General features: G+C 34.7%; 1 protein-coding gene and 1 pseudogene across 2 annotated transcripts in view; both read right to left on the bottom strand.

Moving 5' to 3' along the window:
* CDH10 (cadherin 10) overlaps positions 1-20,863 on the bottom strand; it is a 186,484-nt gene that overhangs the window by 72,815 nt on the left and 92,806 nt on the right. The window lies entirely within an intron of this gene.
* Positions 8,839-8,942, bottom strand: LOC147350160 (U2 spliceosomal RNA; annotated as a pseudogene).

The following is a 20,863-nucleotide window of genomic DNA, read 5'->3' on the forward strand; positions in this document are numbered from 1 at the left end:
AAGCTACCAGACACTGAGGAACCCCAACTGGGCATGGAGACGACATGGAAAAACACGAAGTCTGGGAGCCAGACAGCCCCAGACCACCCCAGGTACCCTACTCTTCACCTATCATTTGCCTGAAACTTCACAAGACGCTCAAAGCCAGACACACCCAGTCAAGTCCTTCCTAACATCCTGAACTACAGAAGAAAGTGAAAGTGAAAGTGAAGTTGTTTAGTCGAGTCCGATTCTTAGCGACCCCGTGGACTGCAGCCTACCAGGCTCTTCCGTCCATGGGATTTTCCAGGCGAGTACTGGAGTGGGGTGCCATTGCCTTCTCCAAACCCAGAACTAGACATAGGTAATTGGCCACAAACCCAACAATTGAATTGATATGCAAAATCATAAAACTGCTGTTGCCATGGTAATTCAATTTTCTAGTATTAGGCAGCAATGGCTAGCCAGAAAGGTAATCTATTTTATGAGTGAAAGATGTTAATTAATATGAATTATATATTAATATATAACATATTAATATATAATAAGTCTGCATACCTGGAAACTGGTGCTTATTTATGAGCTTTTTCTTTACATATTCTCTAACTTTTTCAAGTTGCTTTTTCTCGCTCTTTTTTTTTTTCTATGATTGATAGTAACAGCTTTCTTCAAATGTCTTGATGGATAATTTAACTAAATATATAATGTCATGTTCCAAATAATTTTTCTCTCAGAAAATTTTAGAAATTGTGACATTTTCCTTTAACACTCAGTACTGTTAATGAAAAGTTTACTCAAGACCTGATTTTCATTTAGTTATAGGAAAAAAAATGATCTGATTATATGGTATTTACAGTGAAGATCTTGTCCATATAGTTTTAAAATCTCATGATAATAATTCTAGAAATTAAGGTCCTTCACTTTAATGTTTTATGGGGTCTTTTCAGTCTGATCATTGATATTTTTCCTCAGCTTTGTGAAAAAATACTACATTGCCTAATATTTCATTATCTCTACATTTTCTGACCTCTCCTTCTCTCTCTCTGTCCTTTTCTCTCTTCTTTTTCTAGGTTTTCTGTTAGAACCTTATTGACATTCTGGACTAATCCTTGAGAGTTTTATTCAAATAATAAATTTTAAATTTGCTTTGACTATTTACAATTTGAAATACATTTTTTGTTCCAAATAAGTCATTTTATAAAAATGTCTTACATTTTCCCACTTTCTTAGAAGACAATTTCATTATTCTAAAGTTCTTTACTTTTCTCTGACTTATTTCTTGTTCCCCCAGAGAGTGATGCTCTATGTATTAAATGAGGTTCTTCTCTTTTCTTTGTGTTGTGGGATTTTCTAAAGTTTTGGTGACATTTTGTTATTCTTTTCCCTCTGTGTAAAAGATTCATTAGAGGCTTAAATGACTTTTCTTCTTCCTTACAAGCTTGACCATGAGGACTACACGCTGTCCAAATGGGACTGTCAGACAGCCAAGCTGTTTGCAAGCTGTGCATGGTGGCAGCTGCTAGGTTGGCTTGCCACACTTCCATAAATTTGGCCACTAAGGACACGATGAGCCCAATTCGACTTAGACAGTTTATTATTGTAAGTAGAGCAGACAGCTTAAGCTTCATGCTTGTACAGTTCCCCTGGCTTACCAGGTCCCAAGGGCCGATGGCGCATCACAGACCCACTGTGCATATACTGGGTCTGTGTCACAGAAAGTCCCCAAGATTTCTAGCATTACTTTTATTTCCTTGGGATGTCATCAGGAATGAAAGGCAGAGGTTTTTATCTACTCTCCTGGAATATCACTGGGGAGTGAGCTATTTTCTATTCTGTTCTAGAATGTACTATTCTGTTTGTACAAATTAACTTAAGCAAATTGGCTGTTAATATGGGGAAGTTAAGAAACATGAGGGATTTATGAAAAAAAAAAAAAAAGGTCTTCCAACAAGGATGAAATCTATCTGGAATAAGAAATTTAAAACTGTGCAAATGGGAAGCATGTAGGTGAGGAGCTCCCATCTCCACTACTGTACATAAATATTAGGCATTAGTAATGCCCAATTTGAAAGCCATAATCACTTCTAGGAAGATATCTTATTAGATGCCTTGCTTCTGTTTAGTAGAGGTGGGAGGTGGAAGGGTAGGAAGGAGAAGACATCAAGGCAGTGGATTATTGAGAAAGAAGTAAACTAATTAATCAATGAGTCCAAATTAAAGTTGAAGAATAATACTTTCAAATAATACTTCCATCTCAGCTTTCTCTCTAGTGCTCTCATTAATGTGTGGACATTAATGGTGTCCATTCTGGACGTTCTGTTCTGGTGATAAGGTGGGCCTATCATGGTGATGCACTACACTTTTAGTAATTTTTTTCATCTATAGTCTCATCAGTTTGTTCCTTGTGTTTCTTACATACACATATCATTTCATTTTCTTCTTCTTTATGTGGGAAAGGAAATAACCAAGAGTGATGAGGCTATCATGTTGAAGGAAACTTACCCTAAGAAAATAGTGCATTATACTCAGTCAAATGAAAACTGTAGGCTCTAATTGCTCCACAAATAATTGTGGTTTACTTTATATTATTGAGTAAAGTATAACTGTGAAGGTTGTGTTAATTTTTTATTTTTTGCCGTAGAATCTCCAAATTTGAAGGATATTTAAAATACAAAACATAGTTGTTTTATATGATTAGTTCAAGAGGTCTTTATCATAAGGTTTAATTGAAACTATTATGTTCCATCTTTACTGAAAAATCTCTTAAAGTTCTCTTTAACACTAATGGTTAACAAAATTTTTGATTAATTGTCTATTAAATAGTAATTACTTGAAAGATTTCTAAAAATTTAATGAATAAAAATTATAAGGAATAGATTTAAAATATTAATACAATTTAATAGAATATTTAATACATCTTTATTAGAGAGCAGCTCATTGGTCTATAACAGAGATCAACATATGAAAGTACATGTGACAATCTGTTATTAATTGAATATTATTTTTATTACTACACATTCATAATTATTGCACATTCACTTGTTTTCCAGAGTTGATCACAAACATATTTTTATATATGCTCTCACATATCTGAAATGATTTAAAACCAAGTTGATAAATTTTTAATCTCAATATTTTTCATGTTTTTATTTTTAAAATCATAACTATAAGCTATATTTGAAGGTATTCTTCTTTTCCAGTTTGCCTAAATCATTTCCTTTGCCTGAATCCTGTGAAAATGTTAATGCGTAGTTGTGGTGGTGATGTGGTGACAGAGTGGATGGCCTTTGGGTGTTAGTGCTCTATAGTACAGCTTTGAACACAGATGAGAATGGAGTTATTAAAATCTATTCCTCATGGAAAAAGGAGCCTAGAGGGCTAAAGTCCCATGGGGTTGTAAAGAGGTCAGCCACGACTGAGCATGCACACAGCAGGAGCATTCCTTTTTTATTTTGCATTTAATATTTTATTTTCTATATTTCAATTTAGATATGCTTTCTATTTACCACTAATATCTTAAAAAAAATTTAAGTTGAAATTTTCTGCTTTTTTGGCATTACTTGTAGTTTGATTTTATTGCCACTTACAAAAGGCTCACTATTTGTTCTCTTATATTTATATATTAAATTATCATTCTTATTTCCACTGTGCTGTTTTCAATTTATAGACATTCTGTTGTTAGTAAAATAGAACTGAATGCTGCTTGAATAAAGGGTTCAATATATATCCATGTAATTTTGTGTTTAATTTCATTTGTGATCTTTTTCACCTCAAAATAAAAGCAACACATCATTAAAATTCCATAGTTTAATTTCATTATTCAGCTAACTTATTTGCTTGCATCCTTTAGTCATTAGTCAAGGGAAAATGTAATGAGATAAATTTACAGAGCTTATTTCTAGTCAGTTAAAAAAAAAGACCTGAGGTTGTCTGTAAAAAAAAAATAACTACTTCAGCTTCTGCAGAAACTAGATGACGTCCCAACTAAACCCTCCCTGATGAATTGGACAATTACTTAAAAACTATTACAGTCACTAAACAAAATATGATGAATGGAATGGATTGAAGATACATCTAATGATGATTAGCGATTTTCTCAGGCAGGAATTTAACTTGTTTTTAACTCCTATTAGAAATCATTACATAAATTTTATATTTTGCTAAAACTTAACCAACCCTAGAATTCAAGATTCTTTTTTTAAAAACAAGAGGGAAAGTATACCAATAAAATACTTTTGTGTCTATTGGACTTGTATGTGATGTTAAGCAAACTAAGCATGGAAAAGGAAAGTGAAAGTCACTCAATCCTGCCAGACACTTTGCAACCTCATGGACTATACAGTCCATGGAATTTTCCAGGCCAGAATATTAGAGTGGGCAGCCTTTCCCTTCTCCAGGGGATCTTCCCAAACCAGGAATTGAACCCAGGTCTCCCGCACTGCTGGCGGATTCTTTATCAGCTGAGGCACAAGGGAAGCCAAGCAAAATAAGCTAGTAAAAGGAAAAACAAGACAAATTATAAGTTTTAAACTGAAAGCAAAAAATGTACAGTGTAACCAAAGATTAAAAAGAAAAAAAGAAAAAAAAAAAGGAAAGTCTATGACTCTTTGAGACCATATTGGTTACAGACCACCAAGTGCCTCTGTCCATGGAATTTCCAAGCAAGAATGCTGGAGTGGGCTGCCATTTCCTTCTCCAGGGGATCTTCCTGGCCCAGGGATTGAACCTGGGTCTTCTACTTGGCAGAAGCACTGCTTAAGCACTGAGCTACCAGATTATTTAAATGTTAAAATCTGTAAGACTTTCAGTAAATAAGGTTGAGAATTACTTACATTCCTGGACAAATTTTTTTGTAAATGAAACTGTTTAATACAATGCTAATATATTTTATCTGGATCATAAAAAGCAAGAGAGTTCCAGAAAAACATCTATTTCTGCTTTATTGACTATGCCAAAGCCTTTGACTGTGTGGATCACAATAAACTGTGGACAATTCTGAAAGAGATGGGAATACCAGACCATCTGACCTGCCTCTTGAGAAACCTATATGCAGGTCAGAAAGCAACAGTTAGAACTGGACAAGGAACAACAGACTGGTTCCAAATAGGAAAAGGAGTACGTCAAGGCTGTATATTGTCACCCTGCTTATTTAACTTATATGCAGAGTATATCATGAGAAACACTGGGCTGGAAGAAGCACAAGCTGGAATCAAGATTGCTGGGAGAAATATCAATAACCTCAGATATGCAGATGACATCACCCTTATGGCAGAAAGTGAAGAGGAACTCAAAAGCCTCTTGATGAAATTGAAAGTGGAGAGTGAAAAAGTAAAGCTCAACATTCAGAAAACGAAGATCATGGCATCTGGTCCCATCACTTCATGGGAAATAGATGGGGAAACAGTGGAAACAGTGTCAGACTTTATTTTTGTGGGCTCCAAAATCACTACAGATGGTAACTGCAGCCATGAAATTAAAAGATGCTTACTCCTTGGAAGGAAAATTATGACCAACCTAGATAGCATATTCAAAAGCAGAGACATTACTTTGCCAATAAAGGTCCGTCTAGTCAAGGCTATGGTTTTTCCTGTGGTCATGTATGGATGTGAGAGTTGGACTATAAAGAAAGCTGAGCGCCCAAGAATTGCTGCTTTTGAACTGTGGTGTTGGAGAAGACTCTTGAGAGTCCCTTGGACTGCAAGGAGATCCAACCAATCCATTCTGAAGGAGATCAGTCCTGGGTGTTCTTTGGAAGGAATGATGCTAAAGCTGAAACTCCAGTACTTTGGCCACCTCATGCGAAGCGTTGACTCACTGGAAAAGACTCTGATGCTGGGAGGGATTGGGGGCAGGAGGAGAAGGGAAGGACAGAGGATGAGATGGCTGGATGGCATCACTGACTCGATGGACGTGAGTTTGATTGAACTCCAGGAGTTGGTGATGGACAGGGAGGCCTGGCGTGCTGAGATTCATGAGGTTGCAAAGAGTCGGACACGACTGAGCGACTGAATTGAACTGAACTGAATATATTTTATCATTGCAGGATATTGTTTATAGAAAAATAATGTACAATTTACATCACTAATTTTGTTTGAAACTTCACTGTTTTAAGCTATGGTTGGAATTCTGAATTTTTCAGAATGTTCACAATTTCAAACATTCTTCCAAATTATTACTTATATTTAGCAAGTACTATTACAAAATAATTACAAGAATTTAAGTAAAGTAGTAAAATCTATTGGGATGAAAAATTTTAAAATCATAGTTAGTTGGAAGACTAATTTAGAAAAATATATTTTTAGTTTAGATGACCACACTTTATATGGACAACACTATTTAATCCTCCAAAGGAATAGTGTATGTTTTAAGAGATATTAAAATCCATGACCCTTCACAGGGTATGCTTCTGAGATTGAACAATGAAAACAAATCGGAGTCAAGAAATAAAGATGTCAGCATAAAATTTAGAATAGAAAAAGGAGCAGAGAAGAAAAGAAATCAAAGAAATATTATAAGAAGTGATATCCCAATTATTAACATTTATAGCAGTTTGGTTCAGTAAACTCATGTGCATGATGTTAGAATCCAGGTGTTCAATGATAGAGAAGACTTCATTTTTACCCCATGGGGATCTGTCAATATGAAAGATAACATATATTAGTTATCAAAGTATTTTGCATTTATGTGTTTTAAGATACAGTGTATTTTCTCATGAGCTTAGTTCTACCTCATTCAGCATCTTAGCACTTTTCTTTTATTTATTTATTTATTAGTGTTTTTTTTTTTTTAATCTTATCCTTTAAAAGCAAACATTTTGCTTAAGGTGTGTAGTTGGGAGGGTTTACCTAGTATGAAACATTTGTTCTAACTCGTCTTTTTTAGCAAGATGATTCTCATAAAAACATACATTTGATTCCTAATTTTGTTTTACTAGTGCACACAAATAAACATGCTGTTAGGTATTAATGGAATTATTTTTCTCTTGTTTAGTAGAAATAAACAGGCAAAGAAAGAAAGCTGAGATCATTTGACTCTTCAGGCAATTCATCCTATAAACCTACTTAACCAAGGTGTATACCACATCCAATTTTAGTAATAGCTCTTGGAATTAATTATTTGATTGTGACATTTCTTAGCTATTAATCTGTGTACACAAATATATATCTGGGCACTTAAACTATCTTAATGAATTACCCTTAAAAAAATGTAGAGCTACAACATGTATAGATTGCCCTCAGATCAATATTCAATCAACAAACAACACTTCCTTCAAATATTTCAGTACTGAGTTGATTGACACATGAGTACTTTACATTAAGAAATGTGTTTATTGGAAAAGAAAACTCTAAAGGTTTCTGGTTGACTAAAAACATATCAGGGGCAGGAAAGAGAGTGTGTTCTTAAAATTTTGGGTACAATATTACAAAATATGGATGCATCGGAAAACAAAACAGTAAATTTAACAAACAAAAAACTGGTTGCAAAGTGAGGCTTTGAGAACAAGGTCTGAATTTCCTAAGAAAGAACTATTACAGTCTTGTTTTAAACTGCTGTTCAAAAACTGGAGAATCAAAATTTCCATTTGGAACTGTTTAAAAATGAAAAAAAAAAAAAAACCCACAGTTCATTTTATAGGCCAGGTTTCACTTGCTATATTGCTTTTGGCCAGAGAACAAATTAAATTTACAGTCATACATTTATTTCATGCTTTTAAAGTATTTTAACATATGTTTAAACTCACATTGTAAAGTATGACTTTTTACTATTCTGTTAATTTCATTTGGTTGCTGTTAAAGGGCTCACCAGTTTTCATTGCTTTATCTCCAAATTTATGACCGTCTAACTATTTCTGTCTTGCCTTTATGTAACATTTGTGTATGATTTTACTTTAGTAATCTATGATTCCTGCTTAACTAAAGACAAGATTTTCTTTACTTTCTGTTGATTAAATTAAAAACATGATGATGCTTCATTTGGAAATATTTCCAATTCTGTATCTGTGTGTGTTTCAATACTCTTCACATTTCTTTTGGTTTCCATGTTTCCAGCATATTAAACAGGTCAGTAGGAAAGTATGTTGGGAAGAATACCCAACAAGCAACACAGCACATGGTCAACATGTAATTACTACTTATGCTGTCACTTCCATTTTTGGGTATTTCCTTTCGATTCTTCTTGTCATTTTGTAATTAAAACTGCACTGAATTAAATATGCTTTCATTAGAAGTTGATGTGCTTTTTCATTAATGTGTGTCCTAAATTGCAATAACACTAAGCATTTGAAAGGAGCTTGACAGATTTTAAATAATTTGCATATCCATCTCCCAATTTTGATTTCCAAAATTACAACTCACATAAATAGATGTTATTATTTCTTTTAAAAATAGAGTAACTGAGACTCTGGGAGATTAGGTCATATTTTCAAGGAATCTTGGCTGCTAATGTGCCCTGAAGTAGACACTCCAGGGTTCTTTCCTCTATAAATGGTTGTCACTATTTTAAGAGTAAAGCAATTTCAGGTTGAAATTTATTGCTGACAGATTTATGTATTCAATAAGAAGTCTACCCACAAAAATAAAATACAATGAAAAAATAAAATACAATGTGTTTTCTCTCTGATGTTTTACATCTATTTACTGATTTGTTATTGCACTAGAGTGAATTAATCCAAGTTTCTTGATAAGATGGGCTTCCCAGGTGGCTCAGATGGTAAAGAATAAGATAGTACCAGATTTGAATCCTAGCTGGAAAATTTATTAGTAACTAGATATAATAACTCACCTCTCAAAGCTTCAGTTTCCTCTTGGTAAAGTAGGAACAACAATCTTTTGTATCGCAATTGTTTATAAATTACAGTATGTAAGTTGGCTAGCAATAACTGGCATACATTATGTCAATAAGTGGTATTAAACTCATAAGAACAGATATTATACATAATCTTAGCTAAAAGGTCAGGAAGCTATAATAAACAGAAATTAGTACTATTTTTATTATTTAATGCTTAAACACATTACATATATTTCGTTTTTGTAACTACAGTGCTAATACTATGTTTATGGGCTTCCCAGGTGGTGCAAGAGGTAAAGAACCCACCTACCAATGCAGGAGACTTAAGAGACTTGGGTTCAATCCCTGGGTTGGGAAGATCCCCTGGAGGAAGGCATGGCAACCCACTCCAGTATTCTTGCCTGGAGAACCCCATGGATAGAGGAGCCTGGCAGGCTACAGTCCACAGGTTTGCAAAGAGTCAGATATGGCTGAAGGGACTCAACACACACACACACACAGCACACATTGTATTTATACATATAGTCAAAATATGAATAGAACAGAAAATTCATGTCATTTTAAAGTAAAAAATAAAATCTCAGGAGGATTAAGATAAATTTCTGAAGTTGATATAAATCTGCATTTGATTTGATGGATCATAGACCTAAGTGTAAATGCGAAACATTTAGGATATAGTATTGGAGAAATTGTAAAGAAGCTTGGTTATGTTAGTTAATAACATTAAGGTACAATATCTAAAGCATGATCCATGAAAGAATACATTAATAAGCTGGACTTCATTAAAATCGAACATTTCTGATCTGCAAAAGACAATGTCAAGGGAATGAGATGTCAGAATGCAGACTGGAAGAAAAAATTTGCAAAGACACATCTGATAAAATATAATAAGATATCTTAAAATCAACAGTAAAGAAACAAACAACAAACAAGCACATGAAAAGATCCTCTACTTCATATATTATCAGGGAATGCAAATTAAAATAACTTTGAGATACCACTACACATCTATTTGAATGCCCCAAATCTGGAACACTAACAACAAACTTGCTGGTAAAGATGTACAGCGATAACAACTCCTCCTCTTTGCTGGTGGGATTGCAAAATAGTGCAGCCACTTGAAAGACAGTTGAAGGTTTCTGACACTACTGCACATACTTTTGCCATGTGATCCAGTAATCATGCTCCTTGGTACTTACCCAAAGGAGCTGCAAAATTATGTCCACACAATACCTGCATGTGGATGTTCATGGAACCTTCATCTGTAATTGTAAAAACTTGGAAGCAACCAAGATATCCTTGCTGGGTTGTTGTTCAATCACTAAAATATGTCTGACTCTGCGACCCCACGGACTGAAGTACGCCAGGCTTCAATGTCCTTCATCATGTCCCAGAGTTTGCTCAAACTCATGTCCACTGAGTCAGCAATCATTACCTAATCATCTCATCCTCTGCCACCCCCTTCTCTTGCCCTCAGTCTTTCCCAGCATTAGGATCTTTTCCAATGAGTCAGCTGTTTACATTAGGTGGCCATGTATGATGGGAAGTTAAAGCAAATTAATACCACAGCATAAAATGACATTAAGATCAATTAATCCCTGACAAATCCTGAAGAAGCTTAAGCTTGAAGCAACAAATCATAATATTTTAAAGGCATGAAACAATGACAACAATAATTAATTAAAAACAGAGATTCAGAACTTTAGGGAAGGCCAGGCTCATGTTTCTATTTCCATGCACAGAATCTTGCATAGGAATTAAAAAAACAAAACCAAAAAAAAAAAGCAAACATAGAGCACATCTGACTCTTAATGTTGACCAACTGAATATAAATCTTTCTGAGAAGGGCTGGTTGTCATTTTTGTTTACATTTTTGTATATGCATACAATGAAATAGTGTGCAACTGTTAAACGGTTAAATTCAATACTATATGTATTATATATTAAACTTATAATATTATAAATTGTTAAAATACATTGTGTATTAAAAAGAAAAACATATAAAAAGAAAAAATAAATGTAATTAGTTTAGCAAAATATCATTCATATGTTTTTAATTCATATTTTTAATACAGTGCCTGACTTCAGGCTCTACTCCAAAGCCACAGTCATCAAGACAGTATGGTACTGGCACAAAGACAGAAATATAGATCAATGGAACAAAATAGAAAGCCCAGAGATAAATCCACGCACATATGGACACCTTATCTTTGACAAAGGAGGCAAGAATATACAATGGATTAAAGACAATCTCTTTAACAAGTGGTGCTGGGAAATCTGGTCAAGCACTTGTAAAAGAATGAAACTAGAACACTTTCTAACACCATACACAAAAATAAACTCAAAATGGATTAAAGATCTAAATGTAAGACCAGAAACTATAAAACTTCTAGAGGAGAACATAGGCAAAACACTCTCCGACATAAATCACAGCAGGATCTTCTATGACCCACCTCCCAGAATATTGGAAATAAAAACAAAAATAAATGGGACCTAATTAAAATTAAAAGCTTCTGCACAACAAAGGAAACTATAAGCAAGGTGAAAAGACAGCCTTCAAAATGGGAGAAAATAATAAAAAATGAAGCAACTGACAAACAACTAATCTCAAAAATATACAAGCAACTCCTGCAGCTCAATTCCAGAAAAATAAATGACCCAATCAAAAAATGGGCCAAAGAACTAAATAGACATTTCTGCAAAGAAGACATATAGATGGCTAACAAACACATGAAAAGATGCTCAACATCACTCATTATCAGAGAAATGCAAATCAAAACCACAATGAGGTACCATTTCACGCCAGTCAGAATGGCTGCGATCCAAAAGTCTACCAGCAATAAATGCTGGAGAAGATGTAGAGAAAAGGGAACCCTCTTACACTGTTGGTGGAAATGCAAACTAGTACAGCCACTATGGAGAACAGTGTGGAGATTCCTTAAAAAACTGGAAATAGAATTGCCTTATGACCCAGCAATCCCACTGCTGAGCACACACACTGAGGAAACCAGAAGGGAAAGAGACACGTGTACCCCAATGTTTACTGCAGCACTGTTTATAATAGCCAGGACATGGAAGCAACCTAGATGCCCATCAGCAGATGAACGGATAAGAAAGCTGTGATGCATATACACAATGGAGTATTACTCAGCCATTAAAAAGAATACATTTGAATCAGTTCTAATGAGGTGGATGAAACTGAAGCCTATTATACAGAGTAAAGTAAGCCAGAAAGAAAAACACCAATGCAGTATACTAACGCATATATATGGAATTTAGAAAGATGGTAATGATAACCTTGTATACAATATAGCAAAAGAGACACTGATGTATAGAACAGTCTTTTGGACTTTATGGGAGAGGAAGGGGGTGGGATGATTTGGGAGAATGGCATTGAAACATGTATAATATCATATACGAAACGAATCACCAGTCCAAGTTCTATGCATGATACTGGACGCTTGGGGCTGGTGAACTGAGACGACCCAGAGGGATGGTACGGGGAGGGAGGAGGGAGGAGGGTTCAGGATGGGGAACACATGTACACCCATGGCGGATTCATGTTGATGTATAGCAAAACCAATACAATATTGTAAAGTAATTAACCTCCAATTAAAATAAATAAATTTATATAAAAAATAAAAATACTATATATTTTAAAATACATATTAATTTTTATTAGGAAACATGGAATATGCAAATTACTCCTCAATAATTTGGAAATAATTTTACTGGAAAGATTTATAGAGAAATGCAAAATAAGTGGAGCTATTATCTTTTCTTCTTATACTTATGAATGTAGGTTTTCTTATTTTATTAGCATGTTAATATAGAATTACAAAATGCAAGTGTGTCTCAAATTTAACCTCACCTACTTATTTTGCTTTTAGTTGAGATGCAACCAGAAACTCGATGGATTAAATGATTTTCCCATAATCATAATAATTATAGAAGAGCATGGGTACAACATGTCTCATAATACACTCTCCAGAAAAATAGCTATAAAACTCTTATCCTTAACTGTGTGTTTTTACTTTATTCTTTCATCATAAGCAGCTTCAAAACCTTATTTTCTACTTATTCTACAAAATTCCTGTGGTTAATATCATATAAGATATAAAAATGCATAATAATTTAACCATAAGATCAAAACAGGAAATTTTCCATTCTCATCATCTCCATTTAATATCATACTGAAGATCTTAACCATCACAAATCATAAATAAAAATACAGTCACAGGTGCACTAACTGCAAAAGAAATAAACTTGTTAAAACATTTTAAACACAGAAATATAGAAAGTTGGAACTACAGTATAAAAAAATTATTTTTCTCTTAGCTATTTGAGTGTTAAGTTGTTAACTTATCAACAAGTGAATTCTCTTACACATATCAAAGTTGGTGCACTTGACTTCAAACTTACCTTAAAGGTACAATAAGCTAGATAACATAAATAATATACAAATATATCAATGGAACAGAGTCAATCATTCATAAACAGGCTAATAAATAGGTCAATTGAGTTTTAACTAAGGCATATGATATTTCAAACAGAAAAGTATTTTCATAAATTATGCTAGAACAACTGGTTCATTACATAGATCTCCATATGGAAAAGAAAAACAATAAAAAAACTATATTTCATGTGTTATGATATACACAAAAATGTATAAATGATTGAGATGGAAAATATAAAACTATACATTTACCAGAAGAAAATATGGGGGAAGAATAACCTTATGACCTTAAGGTAATCAGTATTTTGTTAGACTCAGAAAGCACTAACCATAAAGAGAAAACCAAAAAGATAAAATGGATTTCATTAAAATTAAAAACTTCTTAACATAAAGAAAATGAATGAGACAACCAGAAACTGGCAGAAAATTATTTGCAATAACTATATATCTGACAAAAAAAACTTACATGCAAATATAAACAACTCAAGGCTCAATTATAAAATCTCAACAACCTAATAAAATAGTGGGTAAAAGTAGAAAAGAACTGCACAAAGGGATTATATATATGTTATATAATCATTAACCATTTTGTGCAGCCCCAGTAAAGATGGTCAACATTCTTAGTCCTAAGGGAAATTAGATAAATGGAAATAAAGGCCCATACTGCAATTTCACTGCACACTCCACAGAATGGCTCAATTGGCAATGACATTGCCAACACGAATGTCATCCAGAACATTGAACAATAGAACCTCTCTTAGTGCTAAGGGTTTAAAATAGTATATACAATCAGTTCAGAAACTTGGAATTTTTTTCACTAAGTTAACCATATACCTAATTCATGGCCGGAAACTTCACTTCTATGCATTTGCCAAACACATAAACAGACACACACACACACACACACGCACACGCACACGCACACACACACTCAGACATGTATACACAAAATGACCCAAACACTGATCAGAAGGTGACTGTATAAACAAGATGTGGCATACTAGTACAAGGAATACCACTCAGCAATAACAAAGAACAGACCACTGATTAGCGTGCAGAAACTCAAAAAATATTATGCTGAGAAAAATCACATCCAAAAGAATATTTGCTTTATAAATTCACTTACATAAAAGTCTAAATGAGGAAATATCAATGTTCTGTTGAAAGAAGTTAGAACAGTGGTTGCCTGTTGTGGGTAGGAGGTTGTCTAAGAAGTAACACAGGAATTTTCCAGGATGATGGATATTTTACATCCTCAAGTGATTGCAGCTGCTGCTTCTGCTGCTAAGTCACGTCAGTCATGTCCGACTCTGTGTGACCTCATAGACAGCAGCCCACCAGGCTCCTCTGTCCCTGGGATTCTCCAGGCAAGAACACTGGAGTGGGTTGCCATTTCCTTCTCCAATGCATGAAAGTGAAAAGTGAAAGAGAAGTCGCTCAGTCGTGTCCAACTCTTTGAGACCCCATGGACTGTAGCCCACCAGGCTCCTCCGTCCATGGGATTTTCCAGGCAAGAGTACCGGTAGGTGCATTTGTCAAAATTCGTCAAATCATATTTAAGGTCAGCGTGTTTTGCTACAGGTAAGTATATTATACTTTAAAATTAAAAAATGCTTTTCTTAAGATTTATTGATGAAGTTTAAATATGCCAACAAATATTATCTCCCCATTCCTATAACAATGTAACTATGCATATTTGTTTCTTCCTTTGCTTTTTATCAGTTATGTTAATATACAATTATAGAATGTAATGGTATCTGAAATTTGTTCTAAGCCAAATACTGCATTTTTAGTGATAATAAAACAGGGAATTAAGTTATTTTCCCATAATCATATAGGGAATTAGTTGTAGAAGACGGATTTCAACATAGTTCTTGTGATCCACTCTCCCTAAAAATACCTACAAGGTTGTTTGTCTTAACTGTGTATTTTTTAATTTTGTGTTTAGCGTGGTGGTGGTTTAGTTGCTAAATCTTGTCTGACTCATGTGATCTCATGGACTGTAGCCTGCCAGGTTCCTCTGTCCATGGGATTCTTCAGGCCAGAATACTTGAGTGGGTTGCCATTTCCTTCTCCAGGAGATCTTCCTGACCCAGGGATTAATCCCAGGTGTTCTGAACTGCAGCAGACTCTTTACCAACTGAGCTACAAGGGAAGTCCCTTGTGTTTAGCATAAGCAATTTCAAAATCCTTTTTTAAAAGTAGGTGTATTATAAAAATAATATAGAATATAAATCAAAGGTAAATATTAATATTTGAGCATAGAGAATATATTCTTAATTGACAATAAAAATAATTCAAAATAAAACAATATTAATCATTCCAATTAAAAATTGGCAAATAAATTGAATAGACATTTCTCCAAAGAATATATACAAAGAGCCAATAAGTTCATGAGATAATGTTTAACATCACTATATCCTTGTGCTGTGTTGTGTTGTGCTCAGTCATGTTTGACTCCGTGCAACCCAATGGACTGTAGACTGCCAGGGCCCTCTGTCCATGAAGTTTTCCAGGCAAGAATACTGGAGTGGGTAGCCATTTCCTACTTCAGGGAATCTTCCTGACCCAGGGATCAAGTCACGTCTCTTGTGTCTCCTGCACTGGCAGGTGGATTCTTTACCAGTGTACCACCTGGGAACTCAGTGGTAAAGAATCTGCCTGCAGTGTAGGAGATGTGGGTTTGATCTCTGGGTCAGGAAGATTCCCTGGAGAAGGAAATGGTAACCCACTCGGGTATTCTTACCTGGGAAATCCTATGAACAGAAGAGCCTACTTACTGGGCTAAGGTCCATGGGATTGCAGAGTCAGACAGGACTTACCAACTAAGCAACAACAAACACCTGGGAGTCCTTAGGGGAATTCAAATCAAAGCATCTGAGATCTCATTAGGATGCTTATTATCAACAAAACAAGAAAGAAAACAACAACTGTTGGCACAATGTGGAGAAACTTGAACCACTTTACATTGTTGCTGGGAATATAAATGATGCAGTCCCTGTGGAAACAATATGTTGCTTCCTCAAAAAATTAAATACAGATTTATCATATGATCTAGAAAGTCCACATCTGGGTATATATACAGGAGTACTGACAGCTGAGTGTCAAATATTTATTTCTATAAAATAATTATTCACAATAGTCAAAAGTGGTAACAACCCAAATGTTCATTGACAGATGAATGGATAAATAAAATATGGTATGTACATACAACAGGATATTATTCAACTTACAAAGGAATGGATTACCAAAACATGTTACAATATGATGAACCTTAAAACATTATGTTAAGTGAAATAAGCCAAACACCAAAGGACAAATATTGTGTGACTCATATGAGTTGCCTGGAATAGGCAAATTCACGGGGAGAAAAGAGAATAGTGGTTACTAGGTGTTCAGGTAGGGGGTAAAGGAAAATTATTGTTTCATAGATACAAAGCTTCAGTCCGGGTTGATGGAAGTTCTTTGGATGGATACTGATGATGGTTGTTCAAAACTATGAATGTTTCTAGGGCCACTGTTTTGTATACTTAAAAATAATTAAGATGGTAAATTTTATGTTATGTATGTTTTACCACAATAATAAAATAAATTATTTTAGAAACTTTTTATTAGTATACTAATTTTAATATAGCTGATGTGTAATGCTGCTTATACTTATGTGAAAAGAAATGTAATAAACATATGCTTCTAAAGTTTTATTGAGGTATTTTGAAAATAACTTTTATTGTCAGAAACACAGCTTTGCCTCAGAACCATTAAGAGAAATTTCTAAAATAATTTGTGCACATTTATATTATTTCAAATGACTCCATCCTTTTCCTAATTTCAATTACTTATTGTTACAAAATTTTAGTAGACTTACTAAATATATTTCAAATGCCTACCTTTTTTTTTTTTTTTCCAAATTGTTATTCTTTATTGTGGGGATATTGTCATCTGTGTGTGTTTATGTGGGCAGATGTCTGCTTTATTCGATATATTTTTGCCTAAAAAAGATCCAAATTTCGTTGCACTGTGAATCCATTATTTGGAGGGAGGTGGGAGGAAGGTTCAGGATGGGGAACACATGTATACCTGTGGCGGATTCATTTTGCCTATGTTTTTAACAGTGATAGAGGTCTTTGTATTCAATTCATTTTCACTGAAAACAATAAGGCTAAAAATATTTACATGGGGTTTGTGTAGAGTCATCAGCCCCAGTTCTGCCTGGAAGAAGGGAATGTTGCTCCAACTGTATGAAATCACCTTCAAGAATTGTCTCAACTTCAGAGAGCCATCTCACCCAAAGTTACATTTGTGAGGGAAGCTCACACCGCTAATCTGATGGAGACAGAGGTGTAAGGGCCGAGCCATTTCAATCCTACATCTGATGGGATATTTAAACTCCAGAGATCCCAGGAGGTGGATTGAGGCGATAGGGCCTGCATCACTTACTAATTCTCTTCATTCTCCTCATTCTCCTCATTCTCCTCATTCTCACATCTCTCTTCCACAAGTGTTTATGCCTAAGAAACTCCTCACACATGTTTTGAAAGGTTATCTCATGCAACATGTAAAATATATACTATTGTTGATTGTTACCTGATTACTGCTAAAATTGACACAGAAAAATGTTCTCTGCACTTTTATCTAATCATATCCAAAATTTAAAGACTATCTCTAGAGAATATCTAGAAAATGTCTGCTTGTGATATGTTTTTCATCTAATTTGCTTTGGAACCATTTAAGTTTTTCCAACAAGGAAAAATACTACTCTTTTGAAAGGTTTGAAATAATATTGACTTTGCCAAAGGAAGTTATGATCTGGGCCAGACTCATGGTAGTGTGAGATGAAGAATTTATTCATAGCTGCTGCTTTTGAAATCCTATTAGCTTATTACCTATTTTAATAAAGATTTGTTCCTGATCTAACCTTTTTCAAACTGTGTTCTGAGAAAAAGAAAAGAAGCAGTGTCCATTAGCTCATTTCATCTCTTAGAGGTTGCAAATTACTGGAAAAGGAATTTTGCAACAGAAAAGACCCAGCTTAAGAGTGTGGGAGGAGAATCACTTTTCAATCTTCTTTCACTTTATTGTGGCATTCATCATAATTAGCATTTCAGTGGTCAGTTGTGGGTTGCATATATAGGGTAAATATATTAATAATTTATATGCTTCACCACATTTTACAGTGAGATTCATGATGAACCTTGATGCAGAGATGAAGGGAAAGATTTTAAGAAGTTGGACAAAAAGATGTGAGAAATAACAGAAACAGCTTTAATTAAACTAAAAAAAAATTGATTAATGCTAAAAGCCACAGAGGTCAGCATTAAGAAAGTACTTCAGAGAAAGGAAAGAGTGAACAATGATATGAAAGGAGAATAAATTAAGTCAGAGGCCAGGCAAGCATATTATTCAGCTTTGAGTCAAAGTTAGTATAAGAACAATGAAAAACTTAAGAGGAAATTCCATGAGATCCATAGGAACTGAAGTTAAGACACTGGTTAGAGAACAGAAATAGGAAAGCAAGCAAGCAAGAAATGACTAATGAAAAAAAAAAAAGAAATGACTAATGTTTACTGAGTATTTACAGCATGCCAGAAAACAATATATTCCATAAATTAATATATTCAATACTAGCAATATGTTCATGAAAAGAATGTTGCTGCTGAGTGGTAATCTTTAGCAACTCTGGAGGAAGGAGGCCTGATTGTTACAGTCTGCCAATTTCCATGCTGTAAATACCACACCATGCTCACTTTAAAATACCACCAAAACATTAACAGGCATGGGATCTAGTAAGCATGAATTAGCTCCAGCATACTACCACTTCTATGTCTATTTAAAGGTGAAAAACATAAATACAAGTTATAAATCCAGGCAGACAAGGGTGGACTTTATGTAAAGCTTTTCTGATTCAAAACTACATGATATTTTTACTTAACCAGTCTTTGCTGCTAAGTCACTTCAGTCGTGTCCGACTCTGTGCGACCCCATAGACGGCAGCCCACCAGGCTCCCCTGTCCTTGGGATTCTCCAGGCAAGAACACTGGAGTGGGTTGCCATTTCCTTCTCCAATGCATGAAAGTGAAAGTGAAAGGGAAGTCGCTCAGTCGTGTCCGACTCTTAGCGACCCCCTGGACTGCAGCCTACCAGGCTCCTCCGTCCATGGGATTTTCCAGGCAAGAGTACTGGAGTGGGGTGCCATCGCCTTCTCCAGTCTTTAGGAAAAGCAAAATAAAAAACAAAAAATTGTCTAGAATGCGGTGGAGAAATCATATATTCCTAGTACTCTGGCTGGGCTAGAAGTTAAAATTAATTAAAGGCTTAAAATCACCTGAGAAACCCAATAAATGGAGTTAGAAGAATAAAGTCCACCATCCTCTGGACATACAGAATGAAGCCTTTGAAACTTGCCTTACAACTTCTAGTTTAAAAAGAACACTATGTAGAGAGGATTTCCCTCTTTCTCTTCTTCAAAACACATAAAGAAATTTAGGAGATCAAGAAGGAAAAATGCCAGCCTCACGTTTTAAAGAAACCAAAGAATGCCCTAAAGTTACCCATATGTGGTGAATTTTTAACTGACAAGAGAAAAAGACACTAAGAAAGAATACTTGGAGCTGAGGATCTAAGAAAATTTTGGCAGAATTCAAGTTGACAAAATATTTGATATTACATGACCAAAAAAAATCAAGACCCTCTTATTTAGCAAAAAGAGAATGGCTATATGGACTGATGACAGCAGTAAAGAGGATCAGTTTTGACACACAAATGGCCGTAAAATGAATCAAACAAGAAAGTCACAATTTGTGGGAAACTACGCTAGCATGAGACTGATGAAAGAAATTATATTTTGAAAAGTCTGAGAGCCACTAATTTTAGCTGGCTGCAATGAAGTAAAATTAAACAAATGAAAGCCTTGTCTCTTATTCACACCACACTCACATTTTGTTCACATCATACTCACATGTACACAGAATTACTGACTTGCACTCTTGTCTCTGCTTCACACATTGCCTGTAAATAACTAGACTAGGACAAACATTATAATTGATTAGTAGAAATAGACCAGCTTTAAATCTGCATAATTGTACTAGAATAAGAAAAAAAGAGCAAAAAATAGGATCAATAGACAAATACAAAAAGTGGTTATTAGGATATTATGATGTAACAAGCATGTTTTGTTTTATGAAAACATATACACAATGGAGTATTACTCAGCCATTAAGAAGAATACATTTGAATCAGTTCTAATGAGGTGGATGAAACCGGAGCCTATTATACAGAGTGAAGTAAGCCAGACAGAAAAATACCAATACAGCATACTAATGCATATATATGGAATTTAGAAAGATGGTAACAATAACCCTGTATACGAGACAGCAAAAGAGACACTGATGTATAGAACAGTCTTTTGGACTCTGTGGGAGAGGGAGAGGGTGGGATGATTTGGGAGAATGGCATTGAAACATGTATAATATCATATATGAAATGTGTCGCCAGTCCAGGTTCGATGTATGATACTGGATGCTTGGGGCTGGTGCACTGGGACGACCCAGAGGGATGGTTCGGGGAGGGAGGAAGAAGGAGGGTTCAGGATGGGGAACACATGTATACTTGTGGCGGATTCATGTTGATATATGGCAAAACCAA

Source organism: Bos grunniens, chromosome 20 (genome assembly GCF_055505025.1).
Source record: "Bos grunniens cultivar Pamir isolate PY7600 chromosome 20, Bosgru_T2T1.0, whole genome shotgun sequence".
NCBI lineage: Eukaryota > Metazoa > Chordata > Mammalia > Artiodactyla > Bovidae > Bos > Bos grunniens.